Consider the following 25561-nt stretch of genomic DNA (forward strand, 5'->3'; position numbering starts at 1 on the left):
ATCAATTAGCTTCTATAAAGAGATATTTACTTTGAAAATAGAGCAAGAATACAAATGTTTCCCTTCAACGATTGTTTACTGATCAGTGAGATCACTTCTAGCTCTAAATCTATAAACTATGGTCCACTATCCAATGAGATCTGACTTTCAAAGGATTGACTATGTCACCACCATTTTACTGCAGAAGGCTTTCAATTAGTATAGAAAGTTCCAATTCTATTTTCCAAACTTCACTTATTAAGTTAGGAAAATGGACTCAGATGTTCTTAAAAAGACTTCTGGAACACATACTCCCCTATAAAACTTCAGTCCCTGGGAAGAGTGAGCCCAGACTTAACAATTTCTACATATCATTACTCTTCATATCCAAAAGCAGCATCACTACTGGATGAACACTTTTCTTAGTTACCTCTTGCCTGGGTCCCAAAGATTTCTCCTTGCTCCTCAGGACCTCAAGGTTGGCACAGATCACAGCCAACCTTGGCATGGATTCAACTCCTGGTCTTCTCAAAACCCACAGGGTCATAATCATCTCCTTGCAATGTCACCTGAAGTTATAGAAGAAATAGACCAAGACTTGTATTCACAAGTCTTCTGCAGATGGGTAAGACCTTTTCCTTTATATCATTGTCTCTTTTCTTTCAAATTATGCTGAAAACTGAAAAAAAAATCTGAAGAAAAAAAGTCCAAGGCTATGGTTGGCTAGTGTCCTCTGAATACACCCCATTAATTCTACCTGAGCCAATCCAAAAAGACTTCTTGATTGATTTCCTCAGGAATACTGAATAGAGGTAAACTCTAGGGGCAACTCAAAGCATCTACTGTGACCTTGAAAATCATTCTAATTTGGGCAGTTCAATATTTCCCAATGACTCAAACAAGTGGAATCTGTAGCCTGGGCACTGTCACTGAATGCTACCTGAGGAAGGCACCGATTGGTAGAATTTGAGGGAATGCTCATCCTAGACAACTTTCTTTCTTTTTTTTCTCATTCCCTCTCTTTTTCTCTACTTTTCTTACTCCGCTCTTTTCTTTCTTTTTCTTAAGTCAAATCATGATAGTGACTCCTTAGTGTTTTGTTTGACTACCCAAGATGACAAAATTGATCCGTATTCTAGATCTTAAGTTGTGTGTAACTTCCAGTAACCTTTTTTTCCCTGAGACAATTGGGATTAAGTGACTTGCCTAGGGTCACACAGCTAGGAAGTATTAAGTGTCGGAGGTCAAATTAGAACTCAGGATTGGTGCTCTATCCACTTCTCCACCTAGCTGCCCTATTTCCAATAATCTTTGCCACTTTCAAGCTTTATAGCTCATTCTCTCCAGATCAATTCCCCCTCTCCTCTATGGCACATTTATGAGGCAGCATTAATCCTGTTTGTTTTGAATATTTTCTCTGTCTCTATCTCTGTCTCTGTCTCTGTCTCTGTCTCTGTCTCTGTTTCTATCTCTCTGTCTCTGTCTCTCTCTGGTGAAACAGTTGGAATTAAGTGACTTGCTCAGTCACCCAATTAGTAAGATGAATGTTTTATCTGTAAAATGATATGGACTCTGAAAGCTACAATCGTTTTCTGCTCTATTATATATATATATATGAGTCTATTATCCATTAAACAATAAGATTTAACTTCTCCTTTCCACCTCCCTTTTGCTTCGGACCTTCAATTAGCAAAGGCAGTTTCAATTCCATTTACTAAACTCTACTTACTAAGTCAGGAAAATGGACTCAGATATTTTAAAAATAACCTTCAATCCTATGAGTTGAGATAAAAGGTTAAGTTAATGAGAAAACTTCGTTAACTCTCAGTTCCTGTTCTCCAAATGTTCCAGTTATTCAGGTTTTGTCTGTAGCTAAGGGACCTGGGAGAACTTGAAAGGCTGGCTATGAAAAGAAGCAAAACTCTCTTGGGTTCTCCTTTACTCTCTGGATACATAGTCTGTTGTGAAGGTAACTTATCTGTAATTACTTCTAATAAGTAAGAGCTTTTTTTAAATATCAAGATTTTTCCCTCTTGGTTTTTACATAATACTTTGTTTTATATTCCTCTAATGAACGGAATGTTCTGTCTTTGTTTGTGTCTTATTACTCTATTAGACTATAAGTTTCAGGAAATAAGGATTTGTATCTTATCTAAATTTTTTCTTTACTCCGGTGCCTAAGATGCTCACAAGATACTTTTTAAAATGTTTTATGAATGTTCATTTAGTTCCCATTTGAACTTAGGGTTTATTGGTTCTGATGGGTTTCAGTAGGATTGAACAGCTTTTTGAAAGATGTTTTGAGGTTTAATGATTTACCTTGAGGGAGTTAGAGTTTATGAAGTTTGAATCAGTCACAAAATTTTCAAGTTCAACATGAGTTTAAGTTGCAACAATAACAATAATATATCTGTAGAGTACTTTATAGTTATAAAATACTTTCCAATTTGTTATCTTATTTGATGTTAGGAATAACCTGGGGTAGGACATCAATAATTTTCCTTTATAAATATAGGAACAGAAGCTCTATACTTCCAATTGACATTTTTAAAGTGACACTAGTTAATAGCAAAGCTGAGATGCCATTGCAGCTATTCTCATTTTTTGTCCAGTGCATTGTGCCAATGTTCCCTCCCTTCATCTTGACTCCATGCCATTTGATTAAAAATACATATATATATTCAGAGTTTGCTATGTGTGTGGCTAGGCAGTGTGGCTAATGGAGAGAGAGCTGGCCTAGGAGTCAGGAATACTTAGGTTCAAATCTCAACTTGAGATGAACTGGCTGTTTGATTCTAAGTAAGTTTCTAAGTCTTTGAGTGCCCAGAGTGTCTAAATTGCAGAGCAGTTGTTGATCTGCATTAGTAGAGGGATTTTTATCATTTGGAGTTCTTTCCATCAATGAAATCTGTTTAAAAATGAGCAAGGCACTCTATTCAATACTGAAAAAATTATGAAGATTAAATAAAACACGGTCATTGTCCTCATAGAGTTTATAGTTATCATGTAAGGAATGAGGAGGACAAGTTAGATATACAAATAGCTATTAAAGTCATGGCATGATCATAAGAGAGATTCAAAGTACTACACATGGTCTGGGAAGGAAAGGTTATTTGTGAATAGGTAAGTTAAAGTGGAGTTAGAGTTAAATCTTAAGCATTGGACAGTATTTTAAAAGGTTAACAGGGGGTGGATTGAGAGGCGTTCCAGGCACACAGATTAGCATAAATAAGAACAAAGGCAGCAAAGTACAAGGAAGTGAGAAATCTAGTTGGGCAGGATTGTGGGGTGGGTAGGCTACAGATAAAAAGGTAGGCTAATGTCCAATTGTGAAGGACCTTGAATGGAAAACTAAAGAAACTGAACTATAGTTGAGGAGTCTGAACATCACTGAGTTATGGACAGATTTTGACTGGTGTGGAAAAATGACTTTGACTTAGATCTCTGCATAAGTATTTTATTCTTCCAAATTGTTTCCTGACTTCAGACTTTATATTAAGACCAGGCTCTATGCATTTTGGAAGGAATGTTGAGGTTGTATTTGTATCTTCTTTTGGCCCTGTTGCTTTTCGGAGGTGTTGAATGTGTTTTATTCTAGAATCTCAGGGAAAGTTCAGCTTGTGGACTTGAAAGTTTTTAGTGTTCTAAAGCCCTTTGATGGTCAAGACTAATTGTTAACCTCTTCTGAACCCTGCAAGTTCCTGATCTGGGTTTGGTTCTGAGAAACACATTTATGGGCTTTCCTCTAATTGGTGTTTCTGTAGGCTACTATTAAGCTATCTCAAAAGGCTTGCAGGTTCAGAGACAGAACTCTAAGTTCACTTTTTGTCTGTCCTTCCTGCCCTAGTTATTCTGGGAATGTGTGGCTAGAACAAGTACTCTGCCCTGTTTGTGGGATCATAGATAAATAACTGCTGCTTATTTCTGAATTTATTGTCTAGACCTATTACTACTTCTAACCCTGGACTACCATCCCTAGAAGTAGGTCCCCTCTTTTTTCCACAATGGATTTGTGTGACCTGAAAATAAATAGTGTAAGCAACAGAATTGCTAATTAACACTTTTTCTTGTCTTTTTCTTGTATTTATTTATGTTAAATAAATAATAGTCACTATTCTTATTCACCCCCAAGCGGGATAGCTCTGTGGGGTGCACTCCTGGCTACCAAGCCCCAGTGTCCACAGACCTTACTGTTGGCTTCCCTATGCTGCTCTATTTAGGATCGAACAATGACTCACTGTGATTTAAAAAAAAAAAGTCTTCATCAGGATTTGTTTCTTGATCTTTGTAAAAGAGTTGTGGAGGAGAGCCTGACTAGACTTCTTTCTGGTATTTCACCATATTTCATTGGAACTGTTTCTACTTCTGTTTCTAGCTGTACTTTCAATTCCCTTCTATCTTACGGGTACTTAGGATAACTCATTAAACCCTGGCTCTTTTAAAGCCAAGGTTGTGACTCTGATCTCAATAAGAGCACTTGCATCTTGCAGATTATGTGAAGTTCTGTTCATTATATTTCATAAAAGACATCAGCTTTGGTAGGACTGAGAGAAGAGCAATTTCAGTCATCAAAGAATAACAGGCAGACTAAAAGGATAAAGGCCCTTTGTTAGGGACAGAGAGATTGAGTATGATAAAAGTTGATAAAATCTTGAAGGTTGTAGATTGGGACAACACAGACATGTTCCCTAAATCCCAGAATAGAAAATAGAAAAAAGCAGTTTTAGTACAGTTAAAAAATCATGTCATTTATATGATGGATAGTAAATTTATGCCTAAGAAGGCATACAAACAGAAATTTAAGTAGGTTCAATGTGATTCGGTTCAGTTTGGTTCAATTCAATTCAATGAGTATTTATTTAGTGCTAACTTTGTGCAGGGTATTGTCCTAGGCATTGAGGATACAAAAATGAAATATTCTCTTCCCCCATGAAGTTTATGTTCTATTAGGGGAATATAGTGGATATACAGATAAAGAAATATGAAATATATATATATATACATGTATATATATATGTACATATACATGTATATACATATATATATATATATATAAATTCAAAGTAATTTGGGGGGTATGGTGAGAGTACTAGCAAATGGAGAAGGAGAAGGATCTGAAGGGGAAGGGAAAGTGGATGGGAATAAATATTTATATAGTGCCTACTATGTACCAGGCAAAACAAGCAAGGAAAAAAGTCTAGAGATTGAAGACAAAAGAATGTTTAAGATATATTCCTGACCTTTGGGAATGACATCATTTAGGATAAATACTGTATCATTGCTTGCTGCCACTGTCTGAGGGAGAAAAAAGGCTACGGTTTATACCTTGATATTGTAGAGTATCCCAACTACATGTATTCCATTGGTCATAAGAGGTCCCTGGGAATGGAATATAGCCAGTTTATTGCTAATCTACCTTTGACACTAGGAAAGTTGCTTATAAAATCTTTAGTGGTTCAAGAACATTATCTTTGTATATGAAAGTAGCACAAGTCAGTTATAATCATTGGATTGTTTTCTACTTGGCTCACATCTTTGGAAATTGCTCCTTCAGCCAAGTCTTATATTGACATCTGTCCTGCAACAAAACATTTTAACCCCCTCTGCACTTTCAATTTGCTCTGCTGTCGCTACATTACCATCCTACTTGGATAGGGAGTTTCTGACATTTCTGTTGGTTTTCATCTTTGCCTTCTTCTTGTGTGCTTCAATCAAAGAAGTGGTGAACGAGGACTGAAGGACTTGTACAGTCTGGCTTTTAAGTTTAGGTAGGCTAACTTTATAAATATACCAGGAAGGACATTCTCATTTCTAAGTGGGGGCCTTAGCCAAATTCAGCATTGTGATGAAATGGGCAGGGCTACCATATTGTTTCAGACTTGGGAACCTGTATACAGCTCTGCCAAGGGTATTCTGGCTTAAAAGAGAGGTTGGCAACCTTTACAAGGGGTTCTGCCAAAATTTTGTGTACTCCCTTGAGAGCAAAGTATGTATATATTTCCCCAGCCCCGTGCATATATGTCTATCCCCTCCTTCTGCCTCCTTAGCTGCTGTGCCCAGAATGAATCTTATGGCTTAGCTGCCTCCTTTTGCAAAGTCTCAACTCTACCACCTGTCATGTGGCCATTAATTTTGCATTCTTTTGGGCCTTGAAGGTTTTCCATGTGGAAATAAACCTCTATTAATCCAGGGTAAATCCCCCTGGAAAGTAATTGATCATCATAAGCTGTCAGTAGCCAACAAGCCTATAATCAGTTATGACTTCAGCAAGAATTAGTTGACAGCCAACTGAGAACAAGAATAGAACATAAAACAACTAGTTGGGAGAGATTTGGGAAGCTTAAGAGGGCAATGGAAATTGATAAGACTCTGAAGAGGCATGTGTATGGATGCTAGAGGCAAATTTTGCTTCCTTATCAATTCTGAGTAACATTGGTTGATGGTATTTTTGGCCACAGGGCCTTCGAGGGAGAATTTTATTCCTGGTTGTACATGGCTAACTTATAAGAAGAGCAAATACATCATGTCAGCAGGAAGTCAGATACCAGAACTGAAATCCAGCCCATACACCTGCTAGCAGCCTATTCCCTGAATTCTATTGTCAGGATCTGGTGCAAAGCCACTTAGATTCAGCACATCTGCCTGGGTAAAAAACCCTTAGTGTGGCTTCTATTTTTGCTTCTCCTGCCTTGTTCCCTTTGGCAGCTCGGTGGAAATTAAAAGGCTATTTGCAATGACTAATGTTTCTAATTCTGATCAAACAAATGAAAATTCATCCGTTGCCATATTGGAGACCCACTAGGGAAGAGAATTAACACATCATTTGTGGTAATTTCTATGACAGTCTGATGAAAACAAAAAAGACATTAAAATTGGTTTCAATTCAAACCACTGTTAGTTAAACTGCCTCCCTTAAAATATCCCATCCTGCATTGTACAATAGTGTGCACTGTTCCCAGGATGCTTACTGCAAGCTTATTAGCGGTGACAAGAGATCTCAATAAGTTGGCTGGTGGATTAGCCTTAGAAACTTTGGAATCTGATTTGAATTCATACTTTCAAGATTTTCCACAACATTTTTTAAAACTCTAGAAGTTTATTTTTGCTCTGGCTTACTCCAAAAGTGTGTTTGGGCAAAATGTGTTACAAAGAAAAATGTGGGAGAGAAGTCTAGGCCTGAGGTCTGGTCTTAGCTTTAAGACTGAGTCATCTTGGACAAGTCAATTCCATTCTCTGGGTCTCTTCTGTAAAAAGAAGATAAGAAGAGATGACTTATAAGTCTAAAATTTTCAATATTTCATAATTAGTATTCATTTTTTATTTTTCTTTACTAGTAGTCTAGGTCCTCCTAGAAAGACAGTTAATAGGTTTCACTGCTTCTTCTTTATCTCCTGTCTTGACTTTTCTTATGATTCTCATCTCCCTCCTTGGTTTTTAAAACAATTTTTTTAGTATTTTCCCTTACAAAACCAATTTTTCTTCTACTCTTGTTTCTCAGTTGTGTTTGTGTCCCCCTTTTTCCAGTTTCTTCTTTGTGTAGGGATTCTGAGCCTAGGGTCCATGAACTTGTTTGTGGTTCCAATATTCTGATAAATGTTTTTTAATATAACCAATTTTCTTTGTAATTCTATGCATTTTAGCTTTTGCATTTAAAAATATCATTCTGAGAAAAGATTCCTGAGCTTTATCAGACTGCCAAGGGATTTTATGGTAAAAAAAAATTAATTACAGCTCCTGACTTGAATATGGATCATTCCAATGACCAATCACAATTCTAGAGGACTGATGATACCAGCCCCACCAGAGACAGAGATGATGGATTCAGAGTGCAGAGTGAGACCTTTTTTCTGCGGGGGGGGGGGGGAGATAGGAAGCATGACCAATGTAGAAATTTGTTTTGTTTGGCTATATGTTTGTAATAGAAGTTTTATTTTCCTTGCTTTCTCATTGGGGATAGAAAGGAAGTGAAGGTGGATATTTGTCATCCCCCAAAATTATTATTATTTTTAAAAAAGAGCCCCTGTCTTAGTGCTTTGCCCTTTTTTCAATTATTTTTCATTGTTTCCTACCCTGATTCTTTCAGATGCTCTCATAAGTAATCTTTTCTCTGGGACTACAGATTTAGAGCTGGAAGAGGCTCTTAAAGATCTCCACCACTCTCATTTTATACAAGAGGAAACTTACTCACAAGGAAGTTATGACTTACCTATGGTCACAGGGCTAATAAGCGCTTGAAATGGAAGTTGGACTTGGGTTTCCTCACTCCAAATCCAATACTTCATTCATCATACCAATCTATCTTAGTCTGGAAAGTATATTTTCTTGTTTTAAGATGTCAATGTCTTCATCTGAAGTCATTAAGTCTGAACTTTTATTTGTCTTTTCTTTCTACCCCCTGCAGTTTGTAAGCAGCAGTATTTTTGCCTGGTCTGTGGTATAACTTCATTCAAATGCACTGTCAGCAGCATACAGGGATGTAGGACAATCACATCCCAATGTGGCATAGGAAGGGGAAGGAGCCTGCTGTCACCTGGCAAGAACACCTGCTAGGAATTCTACTCTGGAGAGAGATTATAATTACCTGTAGAGTATTTTGTGGATATCCCAACAGCAGGAAGCTGTTAATGATTTGAGACTAACTCCCCCTTCCCCAACTATTGTACAGAGGTAGAGTATGGGACAGAACAGTGTATATTTCAGAGAGATTTAGGGAATAGTCTTTAACTTGGTGTGCTGATGTGATATCAGGTAGGGCTGGGCTCCTATTGGGATATTCTCTGGGATTTTGTATAGTGTTATTGGACACTAAGATACTGCCTCTCATTCTATGTTTCTTTAGAACAGAGGGCTCTGGACATTTTTTTGATTGTGTGACCTATGAGGGCAGTTACAGATGCATCTTTGTCAGTAAAAATAAAAAGGAGTTGTTCACCAAAATCACTCCCAGCTACTAGATGGAGAACTAGATGGCATCTGAGAGACAGGGGTGTGCTGGAGCCAGCTCTAACCAGCTGGAGAGTCAATTATTAGGTTTTCAATGTAAGCATTTATATCTCAAAAACCTAAAAGTGCTGCAAATCTGGGTTTGTTTTGTTGTTTTGTTGATTAAGAGATGGAAAAATGTCAATAATACAGAATACAGAGTAGACTTAAAAGGAAATCTATGAAGATTTTTCAGTTGTCAAAACACTTACCAGTACACCCTTGCTTAAATATCACCTAATTCAATCGCCTTGTTGTACAGACAAGGAAAATGAAGTCCAGGAAGGGAAACTAATGTCCAAATAAGTAACTGAGATAGGATTTGAACCCAAGTCTTTTGACTCCAATGCTCTTTTCTCCTGTATTCTATTGGCCTATAGCAGAAAGGGAAGAGAGTTAACCATTCTATAGCACCTATAGAATATAGTACCTTGAATGATGATGAAGATTTGGTTTGTGAAACATTCACGTAAAGGTGTTATCATAGTCACAAGGAGCCCTTTATTGTTGTAAAAGGTGCAGGAGCTAATCAAAATGATTTAGTGAAAGCAATATTTAAAGATCAGAGGTAAAGAATAAGGGCAGGGTTTAGAGAGTTAGGGAAGACTAGGAAAGGTCCTCATAGAGAACAAACTTGCATGCTCATTATGTCTAATGTCAGCAGTTGGGACCGCAGGAAATAAGACGTGCTAACATAGCATAATGAAAGTGCTTAGTTGTAAAGGTTATTTGTGGGGCAAGAGTATATCTATTGTGTCTGCTCAGAGGAGGAGGTGTCTGTCTCTTATCTGACTTGGTGAGTTGAATAAGCCTTAGTCATGTTGACATGACAGTTCCAAGAATTTGGCCTCCCTTTGCATATGTGACAAAGTTGACAATGGTGAAGATTCACATTATTTCTGACCATGGAAATAGGATAGACTTGATTAGAGTTCACATTATTGCTGACAATGGCTGCATCACATCATTACCATGTGTTTTTATAAATATAGTTAAAGATTTCAGACTTTAATATGCATTTTGTTTTATACTAAACTAGTGGTAGCGTTAACATGCCTTTTTTGAGGGTGGGGTGAGGGCTGGTTTCCTAGTTTTAATTACTTCAGCCTAATTTTTAAGGTACCTGTTCTTTCAGGCCGCATTATTAACAGGAGTGGATTCATTATGGAGAATGATTCAGGGGATAGTTCTATGTATGGGAAGGGTTTGTAGATGGTAAGTGGGTCAGGAAGAACCTGAGAAGGATGGACTTTTAACAGTTCAGCGTCCTTTAATTTGTTGAAGTCATTTCTTTGCTTCTCTTTTTCAGGGGGATACCTTAAAAGTGTTCTTGTTTTGAATTTTTTCTTCATTTTAATGATGCTAATCTAAATGAATTCATTTAACATTCATGCATTTCATATGTAGTTCCTTTGGTGTTCAAACGTTCCACTTCAGCTAAATTGGCATTTCTTAAGCATTAGGTGAGGAGTACTTACATTGAAACAAAATTTAGCAACATTTTTGGAGAAAGCTGATGGGACTGGTATACAGCAGGAGTTGACAAGGAAGACAATATGAGAATGAGTTTAATGTACACAATTGGCTTATGTCTCCCTCTGAGATGTGAAAATGATGCTGACATTAATCAGGATAATTCAATTTAGTCTCCATATAAATGTGTGAACCATCAGGTTGCCAGCTTTGGGATCCTGGAAAGAAACTGAAAGACTCCCTGAAAGGGAGTTGGATCCCTTTGGGGAGCCTGGTGAAGGAAAGAAGAACAGAACTGGCTATCCACATACAGATTTTTTTCTCTTCTGGTGAAATACTCTGAAGGATTCTCAGGAATGAGAGTAGGAATCCTAGACATATGTTTCAATGGAAAGAGAGTTGGATGTGGAGACAGAACATCTGGGTTCAAATGATCTCTCTTCCACTTAACTACATGTATAACCTTGGGCAAGGCATTTCATTGCTTGGGCCATCACTTCCTCATCTGTAACATTTGTAAAGGAGTTGGACCAAGTAACCTTTAAAGTCTCTTTTAACTCTAAATGCACGAGCCTTTGAACTGTTATAACTGGAAGGGATTATCTTTCATTTACTAGAAGAGGATTCTGAACTTCCTTCCCATAGGCTTTTGACAACAGTCATCTAGTTGATGACTTGAAGAAAGTCCTTTGTATGAAGCAAATTATTTCACTTCCTTGGTCTTCATTAAAATATACTGTTGTTTACAAACATTCTGGGATAACATATGCATATTATATTTGTGCATATAGATATATATATATATATGCATAATCTTTGAAAACTTTAAAGTACTCTATAAACATGAGCTATTATCTTTGTATTTGTCTAGTCCTATGATTTCATCAGTATGGGGATCTCTATCTCAATATCTTAACCAATGTAAATCACCTCTTTGCAACTTACAGTCTTTGAGAGTTGCCTAAAGCACTGAGTGCTCACATGATTTTCCCAGGGTCATAGAGCAATATATAGTACAGGTAAAACCTGAACCTGGGTCTTTCTGATTCCAAGATTATTTCTGGCCTCTATGTCTTGCTGGCTCATTTTTATTATACGAAATCAGTCTTGAACATACAAGGGAACACTGCCAAATAGTCCTAATATGTAGTTTAATTTCACCTTGTAGTTTCCCCCCCTCCATTTCAGTATAGTAGAATGATTCTATTAGAAAGAATGTTTTGAGTTGGTGTGTGGGGATGAGATTGGGGTTTGAGCCCCTGGCTAAAGGGCACATCCAACCAGAGGCTTATAGTTCATTGTGCATGTTCCCTCTTTGGTTGATGGTGGGGCTGAGCCAAAAGAAGAAACAACTTGTGAAAAATGAATGCTTTGCTCTTGCATTTAATAACTAAATATTGTATTAGTACCAAAGTTTTTCCACTTTTATAATTCCTCACCCAGAAGCCAAGCAGTGTAGGAAATTTCTTTTAAAGATTTACCTGGGCCAAGATCTAATCAGATGGTAAAAGAAATTTTAAGTTTAAGTTAATAGGTATATTCTTGCTTATTGTGTTTGCTCAGATAGGTCTGGGAAAATGTTGATTTATCCTACTGTCAAGAAAGGTCACATGAAAATTTATCTCTTTGACCAAGATTTGGGTGTCTAACTCATATACCTGAAGCCCTTTATTGTAATAAGTTCACATCTCAGTGTGTTAACCAATCAGAGTTGATTGGCATCCCTCAGGAAAACCTGCTTTTCTGAAAGGCATATTAATGGTGAGCCCATTGCCATGATGGGTTGGTCCAAGAGAGACTGCCAATTGGCCATGCTTTTATTAATAATATGCTGATATTATTATATCTGATATATCAGCACATTATTAATAAAATCTAGAAACAATGTCTCTCAGAATTTTTTAATCACCACACTTGTATTTTAGTTTTCATTTTTCTCTCTTTTTAGCTTGTGTCTAACATAGGTGACCAAATAGCAATCATGAGAGATAGACCTTCCAAATTGGTAGATACTTGGAAGTCCATGAACATCTCATAACATTCATATACCACAATTTAATTAGCCATTCCCCAACTTATGGGCATCTACTCATTTTCCAGTTCTTTGCTATCACAAAAAGGACTGCTACCTTTTTGCATATCTGAGTCTCTTTCCCTCCTTTATGATTTCTTCTTATGATTTCTTTGAGATACAGATCCAGTAATGGCACTGCTGGGTCAAAGGGTATGCACAATTTGATAGCCCTTTGGGCAGAGTTCCAGATTACTCTCCAGAATGGTTGGATCATTTCACAACAGGAAATTTCATATTTTAATTTTTTATCACTGTGGCCTTATGTGTCTTTTGTGTTTTAAGCATTTTTTTCATATGGAAGAAATAAATAGTTATCCTGTACCTGACTTACTATCTATACCAAGTTCTTTTCTAGTTAAGAACTAATCCTATGGACATTGATACATTGTTGGTGTGAACTAATCCAACCATTCTGGAGAACAATTTGGAAATATGCTCAAAAATTGACAAAATTCAACATCCATTCCTAATAAAAACACTTGAGAGTATAGGAATAAATGGAGTATTCCTTAAAATAGTCAGGAACATATATTTAAAACTATCAGTAAGCGTCATATATGTGTAATGGAGATAAATTGGAACCTTTCCCAGTAAGATCAGGAGTGAAACAAGGTTGTCCACTATCACCATTACTATTCAATATTGTATTAAAAACACTAGCCTTGGCAATAAGAGTCGAGAAAGAGATTCAAGGAATTAGAGTAGGAAATGAGGAAATCAAATTATCACTCTTTGCAGATGATATCATGGTATACTTAGAGAACCCCAGAGATTCTAATAAAAAGTTATTAGAAATAATTGACAACTTTAGCAAAGTTGCTGGATACAAAATAAATCTACATAAATCCTCAGCATTTTTATATACATCACCGACAAAATTCAACAGCAAGAGATACAAAGAGAAATTCCATTCAAAACAACTGTCAAGAGTATAAAATATTTGGGAATCCATCTACCAAAGAAAAGTCAGGAATTATATGAGCAAAATTACAAAACACTTGCCACAAAAATAAAGTCAGATTTAAATAATTGGAAAGACATCCAGTGCTCGTGAATAGACTGAGTGAATATAATAAAGATGACAATACTCCCTAAACTAATCAATTTATTTAGTGCTATACCAATCAGACTCCCAAAAAACTATTTTAATGATCTAGAAAAAATAACAACAAAATTCATATGGAAGAACAAAAGGTCAAGAATTTCAAGGGAATTAATGAAAAAAAATTTCAAAAGAAGGTGGCCTAGCTGTACCTGATCTAGAACTATATTATAAAGCAGCAGCTACCAAAACATTTGGTATTGGCTAAGAAACAGATTAGTTGATCATTGGAATAGGTTAGGTTCACAAGACAAAATAGTCAATAACTATAGCAATCTATTGTTTGACAAACCCAAAGATCCCAACTTTTGGGATAAGAATTCATTATTTGACAAAAACTGCTGGGAAAACTGGAAATTAGTATGGCAGAAATTAGATACACAAAGATAAGATCAAAATGGGTCCATGATTTAGGCATAAAGAACGAGATCATAAATAAATTAGGAACATAGGATAGTTTACCTCTCAGACTTGTGGAGGAGGAAGGAATTTGTGATCAAAGGAGAACTAGAGATCATTATTGATCACAAAATAGAAAATTTTGATCACATCAAATTAAAAAGCTTTTGTACAAACAAAACTAATGCAAACAAGATTAGAAGGGAAGTAACAAACTGGGAAAATATTTTTACAGTTAAAGATTCTGATAAAGGCCTCATTTCCAAAATATGTAGAGAACTGACTCTAATTTATAAGAAATCAAGTCATTCTCCTATTGATAAATGGTCAAAGGATATGAACAGACAATTTTCAGATGATGAAATTGAAACTATTTTCACTCATATGAAAGTGTTCCAAATCACTATTGATCAGAGAAATGCAAATTAAGAGAACTCTAAGATACCACTACACACGTCAGATTGGCTAAGATAAAGGAAAAAATAATGATGAATGTTGGAGGGGCTGTGGGAAAACTGGGACACTGATGCATTGTTGGCGGAGTTGTGAAAGAATCCAACCATTCTGGAGAACAATCTGGAATTATGCCCAAAAAGTTATCAAACTGTGTATACCTTTTGATCCAGCAGTGCTGCTACTGGGCTTATATCCCAAAAGAAATACTAATGAAGGGAAAGGGACCTGTATGTGCCAAAATGTTTGTGGCAACCCTTTTTGTAGTGGCTAGAAATTGGAAAATGAATGGATGTCCATCAATTGGAGAATGGTTGGGTAAATTATGGTATATGAATGTTATGGAATATTATTGTTCTGTAAGAAATGACCAGCAGGATGAATACAGAGAGGCTTGTAGAGACTTACATGAACTGATGCTGAGTGAAATGAGCAGAACCAGGAGATCATAATACACTTCAACAACAATACTGTATGAGGTTGTATTCTGATGGAAGTGGTTATCTTCAACAAAGAGAAGATCTAATTCAGTACCAATTGATCAATGATGGACAGAATCAGCTACACCCAGAGAAGGAACACTGGGAAATGAGTATAAACTTTTGGCATTTTTGTTTTTCTTCCCAGGTTATTTTTACCTTCTGAATTCAATTCTTCTTGTGCAACAAGATATTCGGTTCTGCACACATATATTGTATCTAGAATATACTATAACATCTAACATGTATAACACTGTTTGCCATTTAGGGGAAGGGGTGGAGGGAAGGAAGGGAAAATCGGAACAGAAGTGAGTGCAAGGGATAATGTTGTAAAATATTACCCATGCATATGTACTGTCAAAAAAAGTTATAATTATAAAATAAAAAAATTTAATAAAAAAACTTATCAACTGTGCATACCATTTGATCTAGCAGTGTTTATACTAGGCTTCTATCCCAAAGAAATACTAAAGAAGGGAAAGGGACCTATATGTGCCAAAATGTTTGTGGCAGCCCTTTTTGTAGTGGCTAGAAACTGGAAACTGAGTGCATGCCCATCAATTGGAAAATGGCTAAATAAATTATGATATATGAATGTTATGGAATATTATTGTTCTATAAGAAATGACCAGTAGGATGAATACAGAGAGGCCTGGAGAGACTTACATAAACTGATACTGAGTGAAATGAGCAGAACTAGGAGATCATTATACACAGCAACAACAAAGCTGTACAATGCTCAATTCTGATGGCTCTCTTCAACAATGAGATGATTCAGACCAGTTCCAATTGTTCAGTGATGAAGAAAGCTATGTACACCCAAAGAGAGGACTATGCGAAATGACTATGGAAGACAACCTAGTATTTTCATGCTTTCTGTTGTTTGCTTCCATTTTGTTTTCCTTCTTAGATTTTATTTCTTTTTAGTTCCAATTTTTCTTGTGCAGCAAGATAACTGTATTAATATGTATACATATATTGGATTTAACATATATTTTAAGATATTTAACATGTATTGGACTACCTGCCCTCTAGGGGAGGAGTTGGGGGGAAGGAGGGAAAAATTTGGAACAGAAAGTTTTTGCAGGGGTCGATGTTGAAAAATTACCCATGCATATGTTTTGTAAATAAAAAGCTTTAATTAAAAAAAAAAAGAACTAACCCTTTGGTTTAAGTAATTGTGAACTGAAGTTCAGTGAGCCAGAAACAACAAGACAATGGCCACTTTCTTTAGAGGACATCTTCCTGGACTGAACCCAGTTTAGGTGAATCAAGAATTAGAGTTCTTTAGTAGAAGGGAACTTTAGAAAGGGGAAGGTGCCATGTGCCTCTGAACTATCAGGTCCTTGTTGACATTGAAGTGAAATGATTAATAACACTTTTCCAATAGTCATATCTCCTATAAAATTTAACTGATTTCTGTTTGACTATGCTTATATGTACAGGGGTTTTCGTTTTTTTTCCCCTTCTCTTCAAGGTTGGGGAGGTAGAAAGACACTTTTCAAGAATTAAAAAAAAAAGCAAAACAAATTAGATTTTCAAAAGTTTAAGAGATTTCAGCAAAATCTGTTTTGTAAATTGACCTTTGAATCATAGAGTTTTTGCATTGGAAGATATCTCAGAGGTCATCTAGAGCAGCCCTATGCAGTCCAACTTCTCCTGGAAGGCCTTAGGTGAAACCTACCACCTCATGAAGCAGCCCATTTGATTTTTAGACAGCTCTAATTATTAGGGAACTTGTCCTTAATCATGCCTAAATTCACATCATCAAAATTTCCATTTATTTTTCTTCATTTTGCCCTCTGAAGGAGAGCATAGCAATTCTATTACATCTTTTATATGACTATTCTACATGTACTTTAGAAAGATGATAGCACCAAATGAAGTCTTATTTTTATTTTTTCAATTGCTGTCAAATATTTTGAGACCTAGAGATTTGTTTAAGCCTTATATGGTAAATCACTTAATTAGCATATTAAATTAAGCAGAATATACTATTTCTGAACCATTCTGGATAGACACAATTCTACTATAAATTAATTTCAAAAATCTACTTTCCTTGTGCTTTTCAGTCTCCTCCAAATTCTAGAATTTTTAAAAAATTATTTCCATTTTACAGATGAGTTTATTGAGGAAAAAAGCAGATAAAGTTAATTCAGCTCATTTCTTTGAAAAATACTGGGTACTCTGAAGAGAACAAAGTTAACACATGATTCTTGCTTTTAAGGAGCCAGTAGAGGAAGGGAGAACTGTAGCTAAATAGTATAAAATAGAATATGATCTGTATTATGAGACGCCCATGTGAAGTATTATGGGAGAGTAGTGACAGAAATAACATGTTTTCCTAGTTAAAAAGTTTCATGGAAGAATTGACAATTGAAACTGTTTTGAAATATGAGGAGGATTTTGACTGGCAGAGGTGGAAAGGAAGGTATTGTGAGGAAGGTATTGTGTGAGTAAAGACTGGAGATGGGGAAAACACATAATGCTTTGTAAAAGGGTCAGCAGTCCAGTTTTGCCAGAGAGTAGTCTGTGTGAAAGGGAGTATTTAAAAGTAAGATTGCAAAAGAAAATTGAGTTCAGATTATGGAGGATGTATTTTAAATGATTCAGATTTTATTTTATAGGCCATACAAAGCCATTGGGAAATGGGATGATCTGGGGCCTTAGGCTACTTACTTAATCTCTCTTTATCTCAGTTTCCTCATCTCTAAAAAGTGGAGGTTGAATGAATATAGTTTGTCAAGTCTACATCTATCATCCTATGATCAGAGATATACTTTAGGGATTTTTTTTTTTTTTTATTTTTTGGCATCAGTGTGCAGAATGTCTTGTTAATTTTTGAAGGGATGGAAAGACTGGAGCCTTAGAAACTTTTCAGAAGTTAAATAGAGAGATAAAAAGAAACCCCAAACTATATAGCTCAGACCTCCTAATTTCCTCTTTAACCTGAAAGACATTTATTCCAAATCTTATTCCAAATACTTCAACTGTTTGTTTTGGGGAGAGGGATAAGTCTTAGGAAAAACAATGGAAGCAGAGAAGGAGATAAAGGAAGCACATCTATTTTAATCAATGGGGGGAGCCTTAGCTCTTAGAAATGCCTGTGCAGTGTGATCCAGAAATCTCATTTCCCAGCTTTTCCAAGCATAAACTTTTTCAGATTTTAGGAGTGACTTGAGACACCTTAAATGGTATAAAGACTAGACCAAAAACAGCTTTCTTTTAGGAGAAAGAAATATCTATGGGAAGTTATCTTACCATACAGAGGGAGTGGAAAATGAATGGGGTGATATAAAGCAGGACTGATTATTTTGTTATATTGTGTTGTAAGTTTTAGGCATCTCTAGCACCATGATGGTGTTGGGCTTCTGAAAACAGTAATTCAAACACTGGGGGATCCCTTTCCTCCATCCTTCTCCTTATGTGTGAAACTGTCTTTAGGATTTCTTAATGAATGCAGGTATTTATATTATAAGGCAAATTCATTCAGGGATAAGGAGTACTTACAGCATGTCTTTCATGCTCTCTGGTGCATGGGCACTCTTAGAAATATTCTCTATCCCCTCAGTCTCTCTCAGAGAAGAAACTCTGGCTGGGAATATTTCTTTGGCACTTGTGCTAGGGCTTTCAGTTTTATTTATATTTATATTTATATTGTTTTATTTATATATTTATATTTGTACTTATATTTATATTTATATTGTTGTTTGAATTGTGTTCTTGAAGAGGACTAGGATATCGGAGAGGTGGATTCCATGACATGCAAGTGAGTTGGATTTAAGTAAGGGAGAGCTGGGAAAGATCATCGCCTCACTTTACTCTCCAGAGCCATCTGAGTCCAGCGACCAGATATAGATCAGGATGATTGGACATGGGCCTGGATGTAATGCAAAAGACCAAAGGCCTTGGTCTTTTTAAGCTAAAGTCTTCAACTGGTTTGACTGACGCTGCACCCATTCAGTGGTTAAAGAATCTCCTCTTTTATCTAGTCCAAAAGAAAATCTAAATAAATGAATTAACTTGGAGGGGAAGACCCTCCAGATAGGTGATATAGTGGATAGAGTACTAGGTCTGGAATTAAGAAAACTTGTATTCAAATCCACCCTCAGACACCTATTTGCTATGTGACCATGGGAAAGTACCTTATCCCTGTTGCTTTAGTTTCCTCATTTATAAAATGAGTTGGAGAAGAAAATGGCAAACCATCTCAGTATCTTTGCCAGGAAGACCATAAATAGAATCACAAAGAGTCAAATATTACTGAATAATAGCATATACTATCTTATGATATGCAACCTCCTTTTTTTTCTTTATATGTTACTTTTTTTTTGTTTTTTTTTTTGGAACCAAATCAAGATATTTATTTATAATTTTTTTTGACAGTATATATGCATGGGTAGTTTTTTTTTTTTTAACATTATCCCTTGTATTCATTTTTACAAATTATCCCCTCCCTCCCTCTACTTCCTCCCCTTAATGACAGGCAATCCCATACATTTTACATGTGTTACAATATAACCTAGATACAATATATGTGTGTAAATACCATTTTCTTGTTGCACATTAAGTATTAGATTCCGAAGGTATAAGTAACCTGGGTAAATAGACAGTAGTGCTAACAGTTTACATTCACTTCCCAGTGTTCCTTCTCTGGGTGTAGTTGTTTCTGTCCATCATTGATCAACTAGAAGTGAGTTGGATCTTCTTTATGTTGAAGATATCCACTTCCATCAGAATACATCTTCATACAACAATGAAGTGTATAGCAATCTTCTGGTTCTATTCATTTCACTCAGCATCAGTTGATGTAAGTCTGTCCAAGCCTCTCTGTTTTCCTGCAGCCTCCTTTATGTATATTATTTAATTTTATCCTCACAAATCTAGGTGGTGCAGAAAATATTGTGCTGAACCTGGAGTCAGGAAGACCATGTTCCTGAGTTCAATCAGACCTCAGATACTGACTAGCTATATGGTCCTGGGCAAGTCACTGAACTCTGTTTGCCTCAGTTTCCTTATCTGTAAAATGATCTGGAGAAGGAAATGGCAAGCCACTCTAGTATTTTTGCTAAGAAAATGTCAAACGGGTCAGAGTCAGTCATGATTGAAGCAAATAATAAAATAAATTGTAAGTTTTGAATGAGCCACCATTAATCTCAAATATATGTGCAAATCTTGAGAGCCACTGTCTTTAGGATGAGGGCTCCTGTGCATCAAAGATCTAAGATGTAGATATAGGGTTATCTAGTCTGATAACTCTTTCCATTTCATAGATGAAGAAACTGAGACCCAAGGAGAAAAAATGCCTTAACCATAATGATCTATATCTGGCCACTGGACCCAGATAGTCCCGGAGGGGAAAGTGAGGCAGATGATCTTGCCCAGCCTTCTCTTCATTAAATCCAACTACTTTCCTGTCATGGTATCACCTTCTTGATATCATGGCCCAACAAAACAGGGAGTTAGCAGTATAAACACATTCTGTAATCTGGTTCTTCAACTTCAGACTTCAGTATGCCTTTGATATTACCATATTGGCTCATCATGGACAAATCTCTTATCCCCTTGGGAATTGTTTTCTCATCTCTAAAGTGGCATAATAACACTTGTACTGATTACCATATAGCATTTGTTTCAGAGAAGAAAGTGTTCTTCAGATCTTAAAATGTTATAAAATATTGTATTGTGCTTCACTTTGGCATAGCAGGACCAGTATACATGCAGTGCTGTGCTAGCAAATATTTAACAATCAACTCTTCAAAGTGGGGGTGGGATGGGGGGCAGAGAAGGAGGACTTTTAAGTTCAATCCATATCATTAACATTTTCTCCGTCACTTTCATAAGTCTATTCAATCAAAACCAACAACAAAAATAAAATAAACCCTGGTTTATAATATTTTCTGACTTCTTAGATGTGAATATTCATGCTGAAAATTTAACCACTGGCTCTCCAAAGCACTTTTTTGTTGTTTAGTCCTGTCTGACTTTGTGTGACTGCATTTGGAGTTTTCTTGATAAAGCTACTGGTGTGGTTTGCTATTTCCTTCTCCAGGTCATTTTATAGATGAGGAAACTGTGACAAACAGGGTTGAATGACTTATCCAAGGTCATGCAGTTAGTAAATGACTGAGACTGTATTTAAACTTGTTAAGATCAGTCTTATTCCAATCTTAGTATTCTAACCACTGTACCACCTTGCTGTCCATTTGGCACATAGCAAGTGCTTAATTACTACCTATTTCACTGATTGGTACTATCTGTCTGGACTTATGACAATTGATACTTGCTTCATTGGTGGATTCTCTAATGTTCTTCAAGCTAGCAGCTGAGTACTTCACTATCTCTCACTGGCAAGTGCATGTTCAGGTGTCATATTGATGTCATTTTGTGAAGATCTCTGCAATGTTTCTCAAGAATCCTTCCCTGTCAACTTCTCCCTAAAGCTTGATGTCTTGTTTTTCTTTTGTTAGGCAATTGAAAAAACTCTTGTCCACTGTTTTTACATTAAGTGTCCTATGATTCACCTCTACATCCAGCACTGTGAGAGAGCTGGAAAATACAGAAAGAAAAAAATTGAACAAAAGGAGATTTTATCTCTATAAATGCAGATTTTTATTATTAATGGCAGAGTCAGGTCTAGGACCCAAATTTCTGATTCTCAATGGAGTATTCATTAAATCACTAGTAAAAAAACAAAGTTTAGGAGTGGACATGAAACTTTCAATGTATCCATTTCCTTTTCTCCTTTTATTGATTTCCTGCACCACTTTATTCTCTTTTCCCTCTTAAAAGATCAATATTCCATTGGATAATGCCAACTTGCCCATTTACTTAACAGGATGCTTTGGTGTTCTCATCTGTGGATTGGGATGGAAGAAGAAATTAGAGCTTTGCTTTTGTGAAGAGAGAGAAAAGCAGGGGCCACTGGCTGAGGATGAGTATCAAGAGATGATGTCTCATTACTCTTCCTTCTCACTAAGAACCTTTGTTAGTGATCAAGAGCTAAAAGTGCTGGTATAAGGCCTAGGACCAAATGGAAACTTGGGTTAGGGCTTGAAGGGACCCCTAGTAATTTTCTGAACCCCTCCAACATTAATTTTCAACTAAATTGTCAGAGCTTTATTGTTTATTTAATGCTCTGTGGACCTGTCTTCACTGATACAAATCTATATCTGAGTACTCTCCAATTTGAGCTAGAGTGAAATCCCAGTTTTCCTTTGGTGGGATTCCTTGGTGGACAGAATGTTCAGAATGATAGAAACTGATTGTGGAGGAGGAAGCTGATGTTTAATTAAATTTAATAAGTGTATATTAAATATCTACCATAACAGGGTAGCAAGATGGCACAGTGGATAGAGTGCAGGCTTGAAGGCCCCCAAGTTCAAATATGACCTGAGAGCAGACATGTATTACTAACTCTGGACAAGTCACTTAATTCTTTTTGCCTCACTTTCCTCATTTGTAAGATGAGCTGGAGAAGGAAATGGCAAACCACTTCGGTATCTTTGCCAAGAAACCAAATGGGGTCATGAAGAGTCAGACATAAATGACTGAACAACAAAAGTACAAGACAACGTGCTAAGCCCTAGAGATATAAGATAAAAAAAGAAATAATACCTGCCTTGAAGGAATTTACATTCTTCTGGGAGAATGAAGCATATTCACAGAGAAGTAAGAAGGAAATATAAAGAAAGTAAATAAAAAGCAATTTTGTTGGGGCAGGGATGCACAACTAAGGGGTGGGGAGAGGGGAAGGTGATCAGGAAAGATCTTTGGAGATGAAGACAGCTTATCCTGGAAAGGCAAGAAGAGAAGTCAAGTCAAATCAAAAAGCATTTTCATTTATCTATCTATTCATTCATTTATCCATCTATCTATCTATCTATCTATCTATCTATCTATCTATCTATCTATCTATTTATTTTGCTGAGGCAATTGGGGTTAAGTGACTTGCCCAGGGTCACACAGCTAGGGAGGGTTAAGTGTCTGAGATCAAATTTGAACTCAGGTCCTCCTGACTTCTAGGATGGTACTCTATCCACTGCATCATCATGCTGTCACAAAAAATTTACTTTTTAAAATTATTTTTTCCTTGTTTCATATTTTAGGTCCCTCTAGTTTCATGTAAAATAATTTTTCACATTTGTTTTTAAAATTTTGAATTCCAGATTCTCTCTCTTCTTTCCTCCCCACTCCTCATGAGAAGACATATGTGAAGTTTTGTTCAAAACATTTCCATAAAAGTCATATTGCAAAAGAAAATAATAGATCTTCTCCCCAAAATATACTCAAAGAAAAATGGTTCTTAAAAGTATGCTTCAATCTACATTCAGACATAAATAATTGTTTCTTTGGAGATATATAGCATTTTCATTGGAAGTCTTTCAGAGTAATAACAAACATTTATTAAATACTAAATATGATGAGGTGCGAGAATTGAGGATAAGAAATCCCCTAACAGCAACGGGATCCCCTTGGCTGGTGGCAGGTTTTGGGAAAGAATTTGCAAACCCCAATAAATATAGGCATGAGGTTAGTGACAAAGAATGGGTTTATTTACACTAAGAAAGCAGTAGCTAAGAAGACAGTTTTCTTAGCAGGCAAACTCCTGATTAGGAATTTAGCAAAGATGGGTTTACACTGAGAAGAAAATATCTTCATCCGTGATCTAAGTCCAAAAGGGCATTTAGCAAAGCTTCAGGATTGGGGGCCAATCTCTGGATGAATCTGAGATACTGATTTTCAATTTAATTCAATTCAAAATTGAATGAGATTATTTATCTTGGGAGTTGTCTGGGAAGAGTTTGAGAGTCAAGAGCACTCTTCCCCCCAAAGGAGACACAGTTTACATCAGTCCCATCCAAAGATTAAAAGGGACACAATTTACATCAATTATGTGCCATACCCTTGATAAATGCTGAGAATTTATATTGAAGCAAAAAGGGACCATTCCTGCTTTTGAAGAAATTATATTCTATGGGAAGAAAAAATTTAAAAAAAAGGAAGCTGAGAAGAGGAGTTTTATATATAAAGTGTAGTAGAGAAAGTCTGGAAAGTTAGAAGTAGAGCTTGATGAGTAATGAAGACTTGGCTACTCTGGAAACTGTTATTTTTAAATGTAAATTCTAGGAGGAACCAATCAATCAGAGGAAGGGGCCACAAAGGTAAGCATTTATTTCCAGTGTGAAAAGTCCAGGAGTGGAGTGAATCTCCAAGGTGAGGGGACTTCTGGGACATGCTAGAGCAAGTTCAAAGGGTTAGGAGAGGAGCCAAATATATCACATCTGAACAGAGGAGACTCCTTGGAGTGCCTCAACATACATGATTTTGCATGGATTGGCAACAGAGTATGGTTGCAGAGTCTTGGATTCTTTTCAGTGCAGGAAGAGAGGGAGATGAAGGAAGAAAAGAGAGCTTTTCTTCCTAATCCCAAGGCACTGATAAAGAAGTGGGCTATGGGCAGAAGTGCTTAATTGGAAAAGAGGTTTAGTTAGGAATTCTATCTTGTCTCTCTTCTTTCTATCTGCTTCTATGCTGCATTCAATACAATTGAATATGTAAATGTTAAATGACTAGTATGTATCTGGAACAGTGCTAGAGTATGGCGATATAAGAACAAAAATGAAATAGGCTTTCATTTTTAAGGAGCTTGTATTCTTACTGGAGGTTGGAGTACAAATACATGTGGAAAAATAAATACAAAATAAAATGATCTTGGGAGGCAAGAAGGAACTCACAGATAAATTAAGAAAAGCCTTCACTAGTGGGGGGGGGCAAATCAAATCAAACCAGAAAGCATTTATTTAGTGACTACTATTTGCCAGGCATTATGCTAAGTTCTGAATTGAATCTTGAAAGGAGGAGGGGATTGTACTATGTGTAGAGTTGATTCTGAGCTTATTTCCCCTTTCCTTGATTCAGTTCTAATAGTGAGTTGTTTGGACATCTTTACCCTCATATTCAGACACAACAATTCTGGGTTTCAGTGGCTCCATAGAGCCTCTTCTTATCCCTTAGGAAAAACTAGAAAGTGAAGTCTGAACAGTAAGTAATTCATTTGCCACAGGGTTTGTCAAGTGAATTTTAAACATTTCTGTGTGAAGGTGGTCACTGGAGGCTCTTAGCTCAGGGCGACCACACACCATTGCAGCTGAAACATTCTATTAAAAAATTTAGGTTTCAATGGACAATTGACCTCTATAAACAAAGAATTGTGTATTGGGTAGCATGGATATTTGGTTGGGAGGAAGGGCAGGGTGCATATGGGTCACTTTTCTTTTCTGAAAAAAGAGGGATAAAGATTCCATTGGGATTTCATTGACATAGGAACTTCCTGACTCAGAAAGTCCCTCTACCAATGCAGGGTGACACCTTTTGATTTTAGAGAGTTACTTAAGAACTTTAAAATAAGTTACATGGCTTGAACAAAGCTATATAGCCAAATCTCTAACCTCAAGGTCAGCTCTCTATGAATTTACCTGAATATGTCACTGACTTAAGAGTTTTGTCAAGTTGTGTTCCCCCCCCTCAAACCTCCCCACCCTACCAAATTACTAAAAGGTTTATTGCTTTGATACCTTATAGGCTTAAAGTTCTAGGGCTAGAAAAGGAATTGTAGAG

At 36.4% G+C, this 25561-nt stretch overlaps 1 long non-coding RNA gene across 2 annotated transcripts in view; it reads left to right on the plus strand.

The window, feature by feature from the left end:
• Positions 1-1843: 1843 nt before the first annotated feature.
• The window catches only part of LOC141554878 (uncharacterized), a 91807-nt gene continuing 68089 nt past the window's right edge, over positions 1844-25561 (plus strand). For both annotated transcript variants that reach the window (XR_012485996.1, XR_012485994.1), the window contains exon 1: positions 1844-1948. This is a non-coding gene — a long non-coding RNA (uncharacterized LOC141554878). The remainder of the gene's footprint in view (positions 1949-25561) is intronic.

Source organism: Sminthopsis crassicaudata, chromosome 1, assembly GCF_048593235.1.
Source record: "Sminthopsis crassicaudata isolate SCR6 chromosome 1, ASM4859323v1, whole genome shotgun sequence".
NCBI classification, from domain to species: domain Eukaryota; kingdom Metazoa; phylum Chordata; class Mammalia; order Dasyuromorphia; family Dasyuridae; genus Sminthopsis; species Sminthopsis crassicaudata.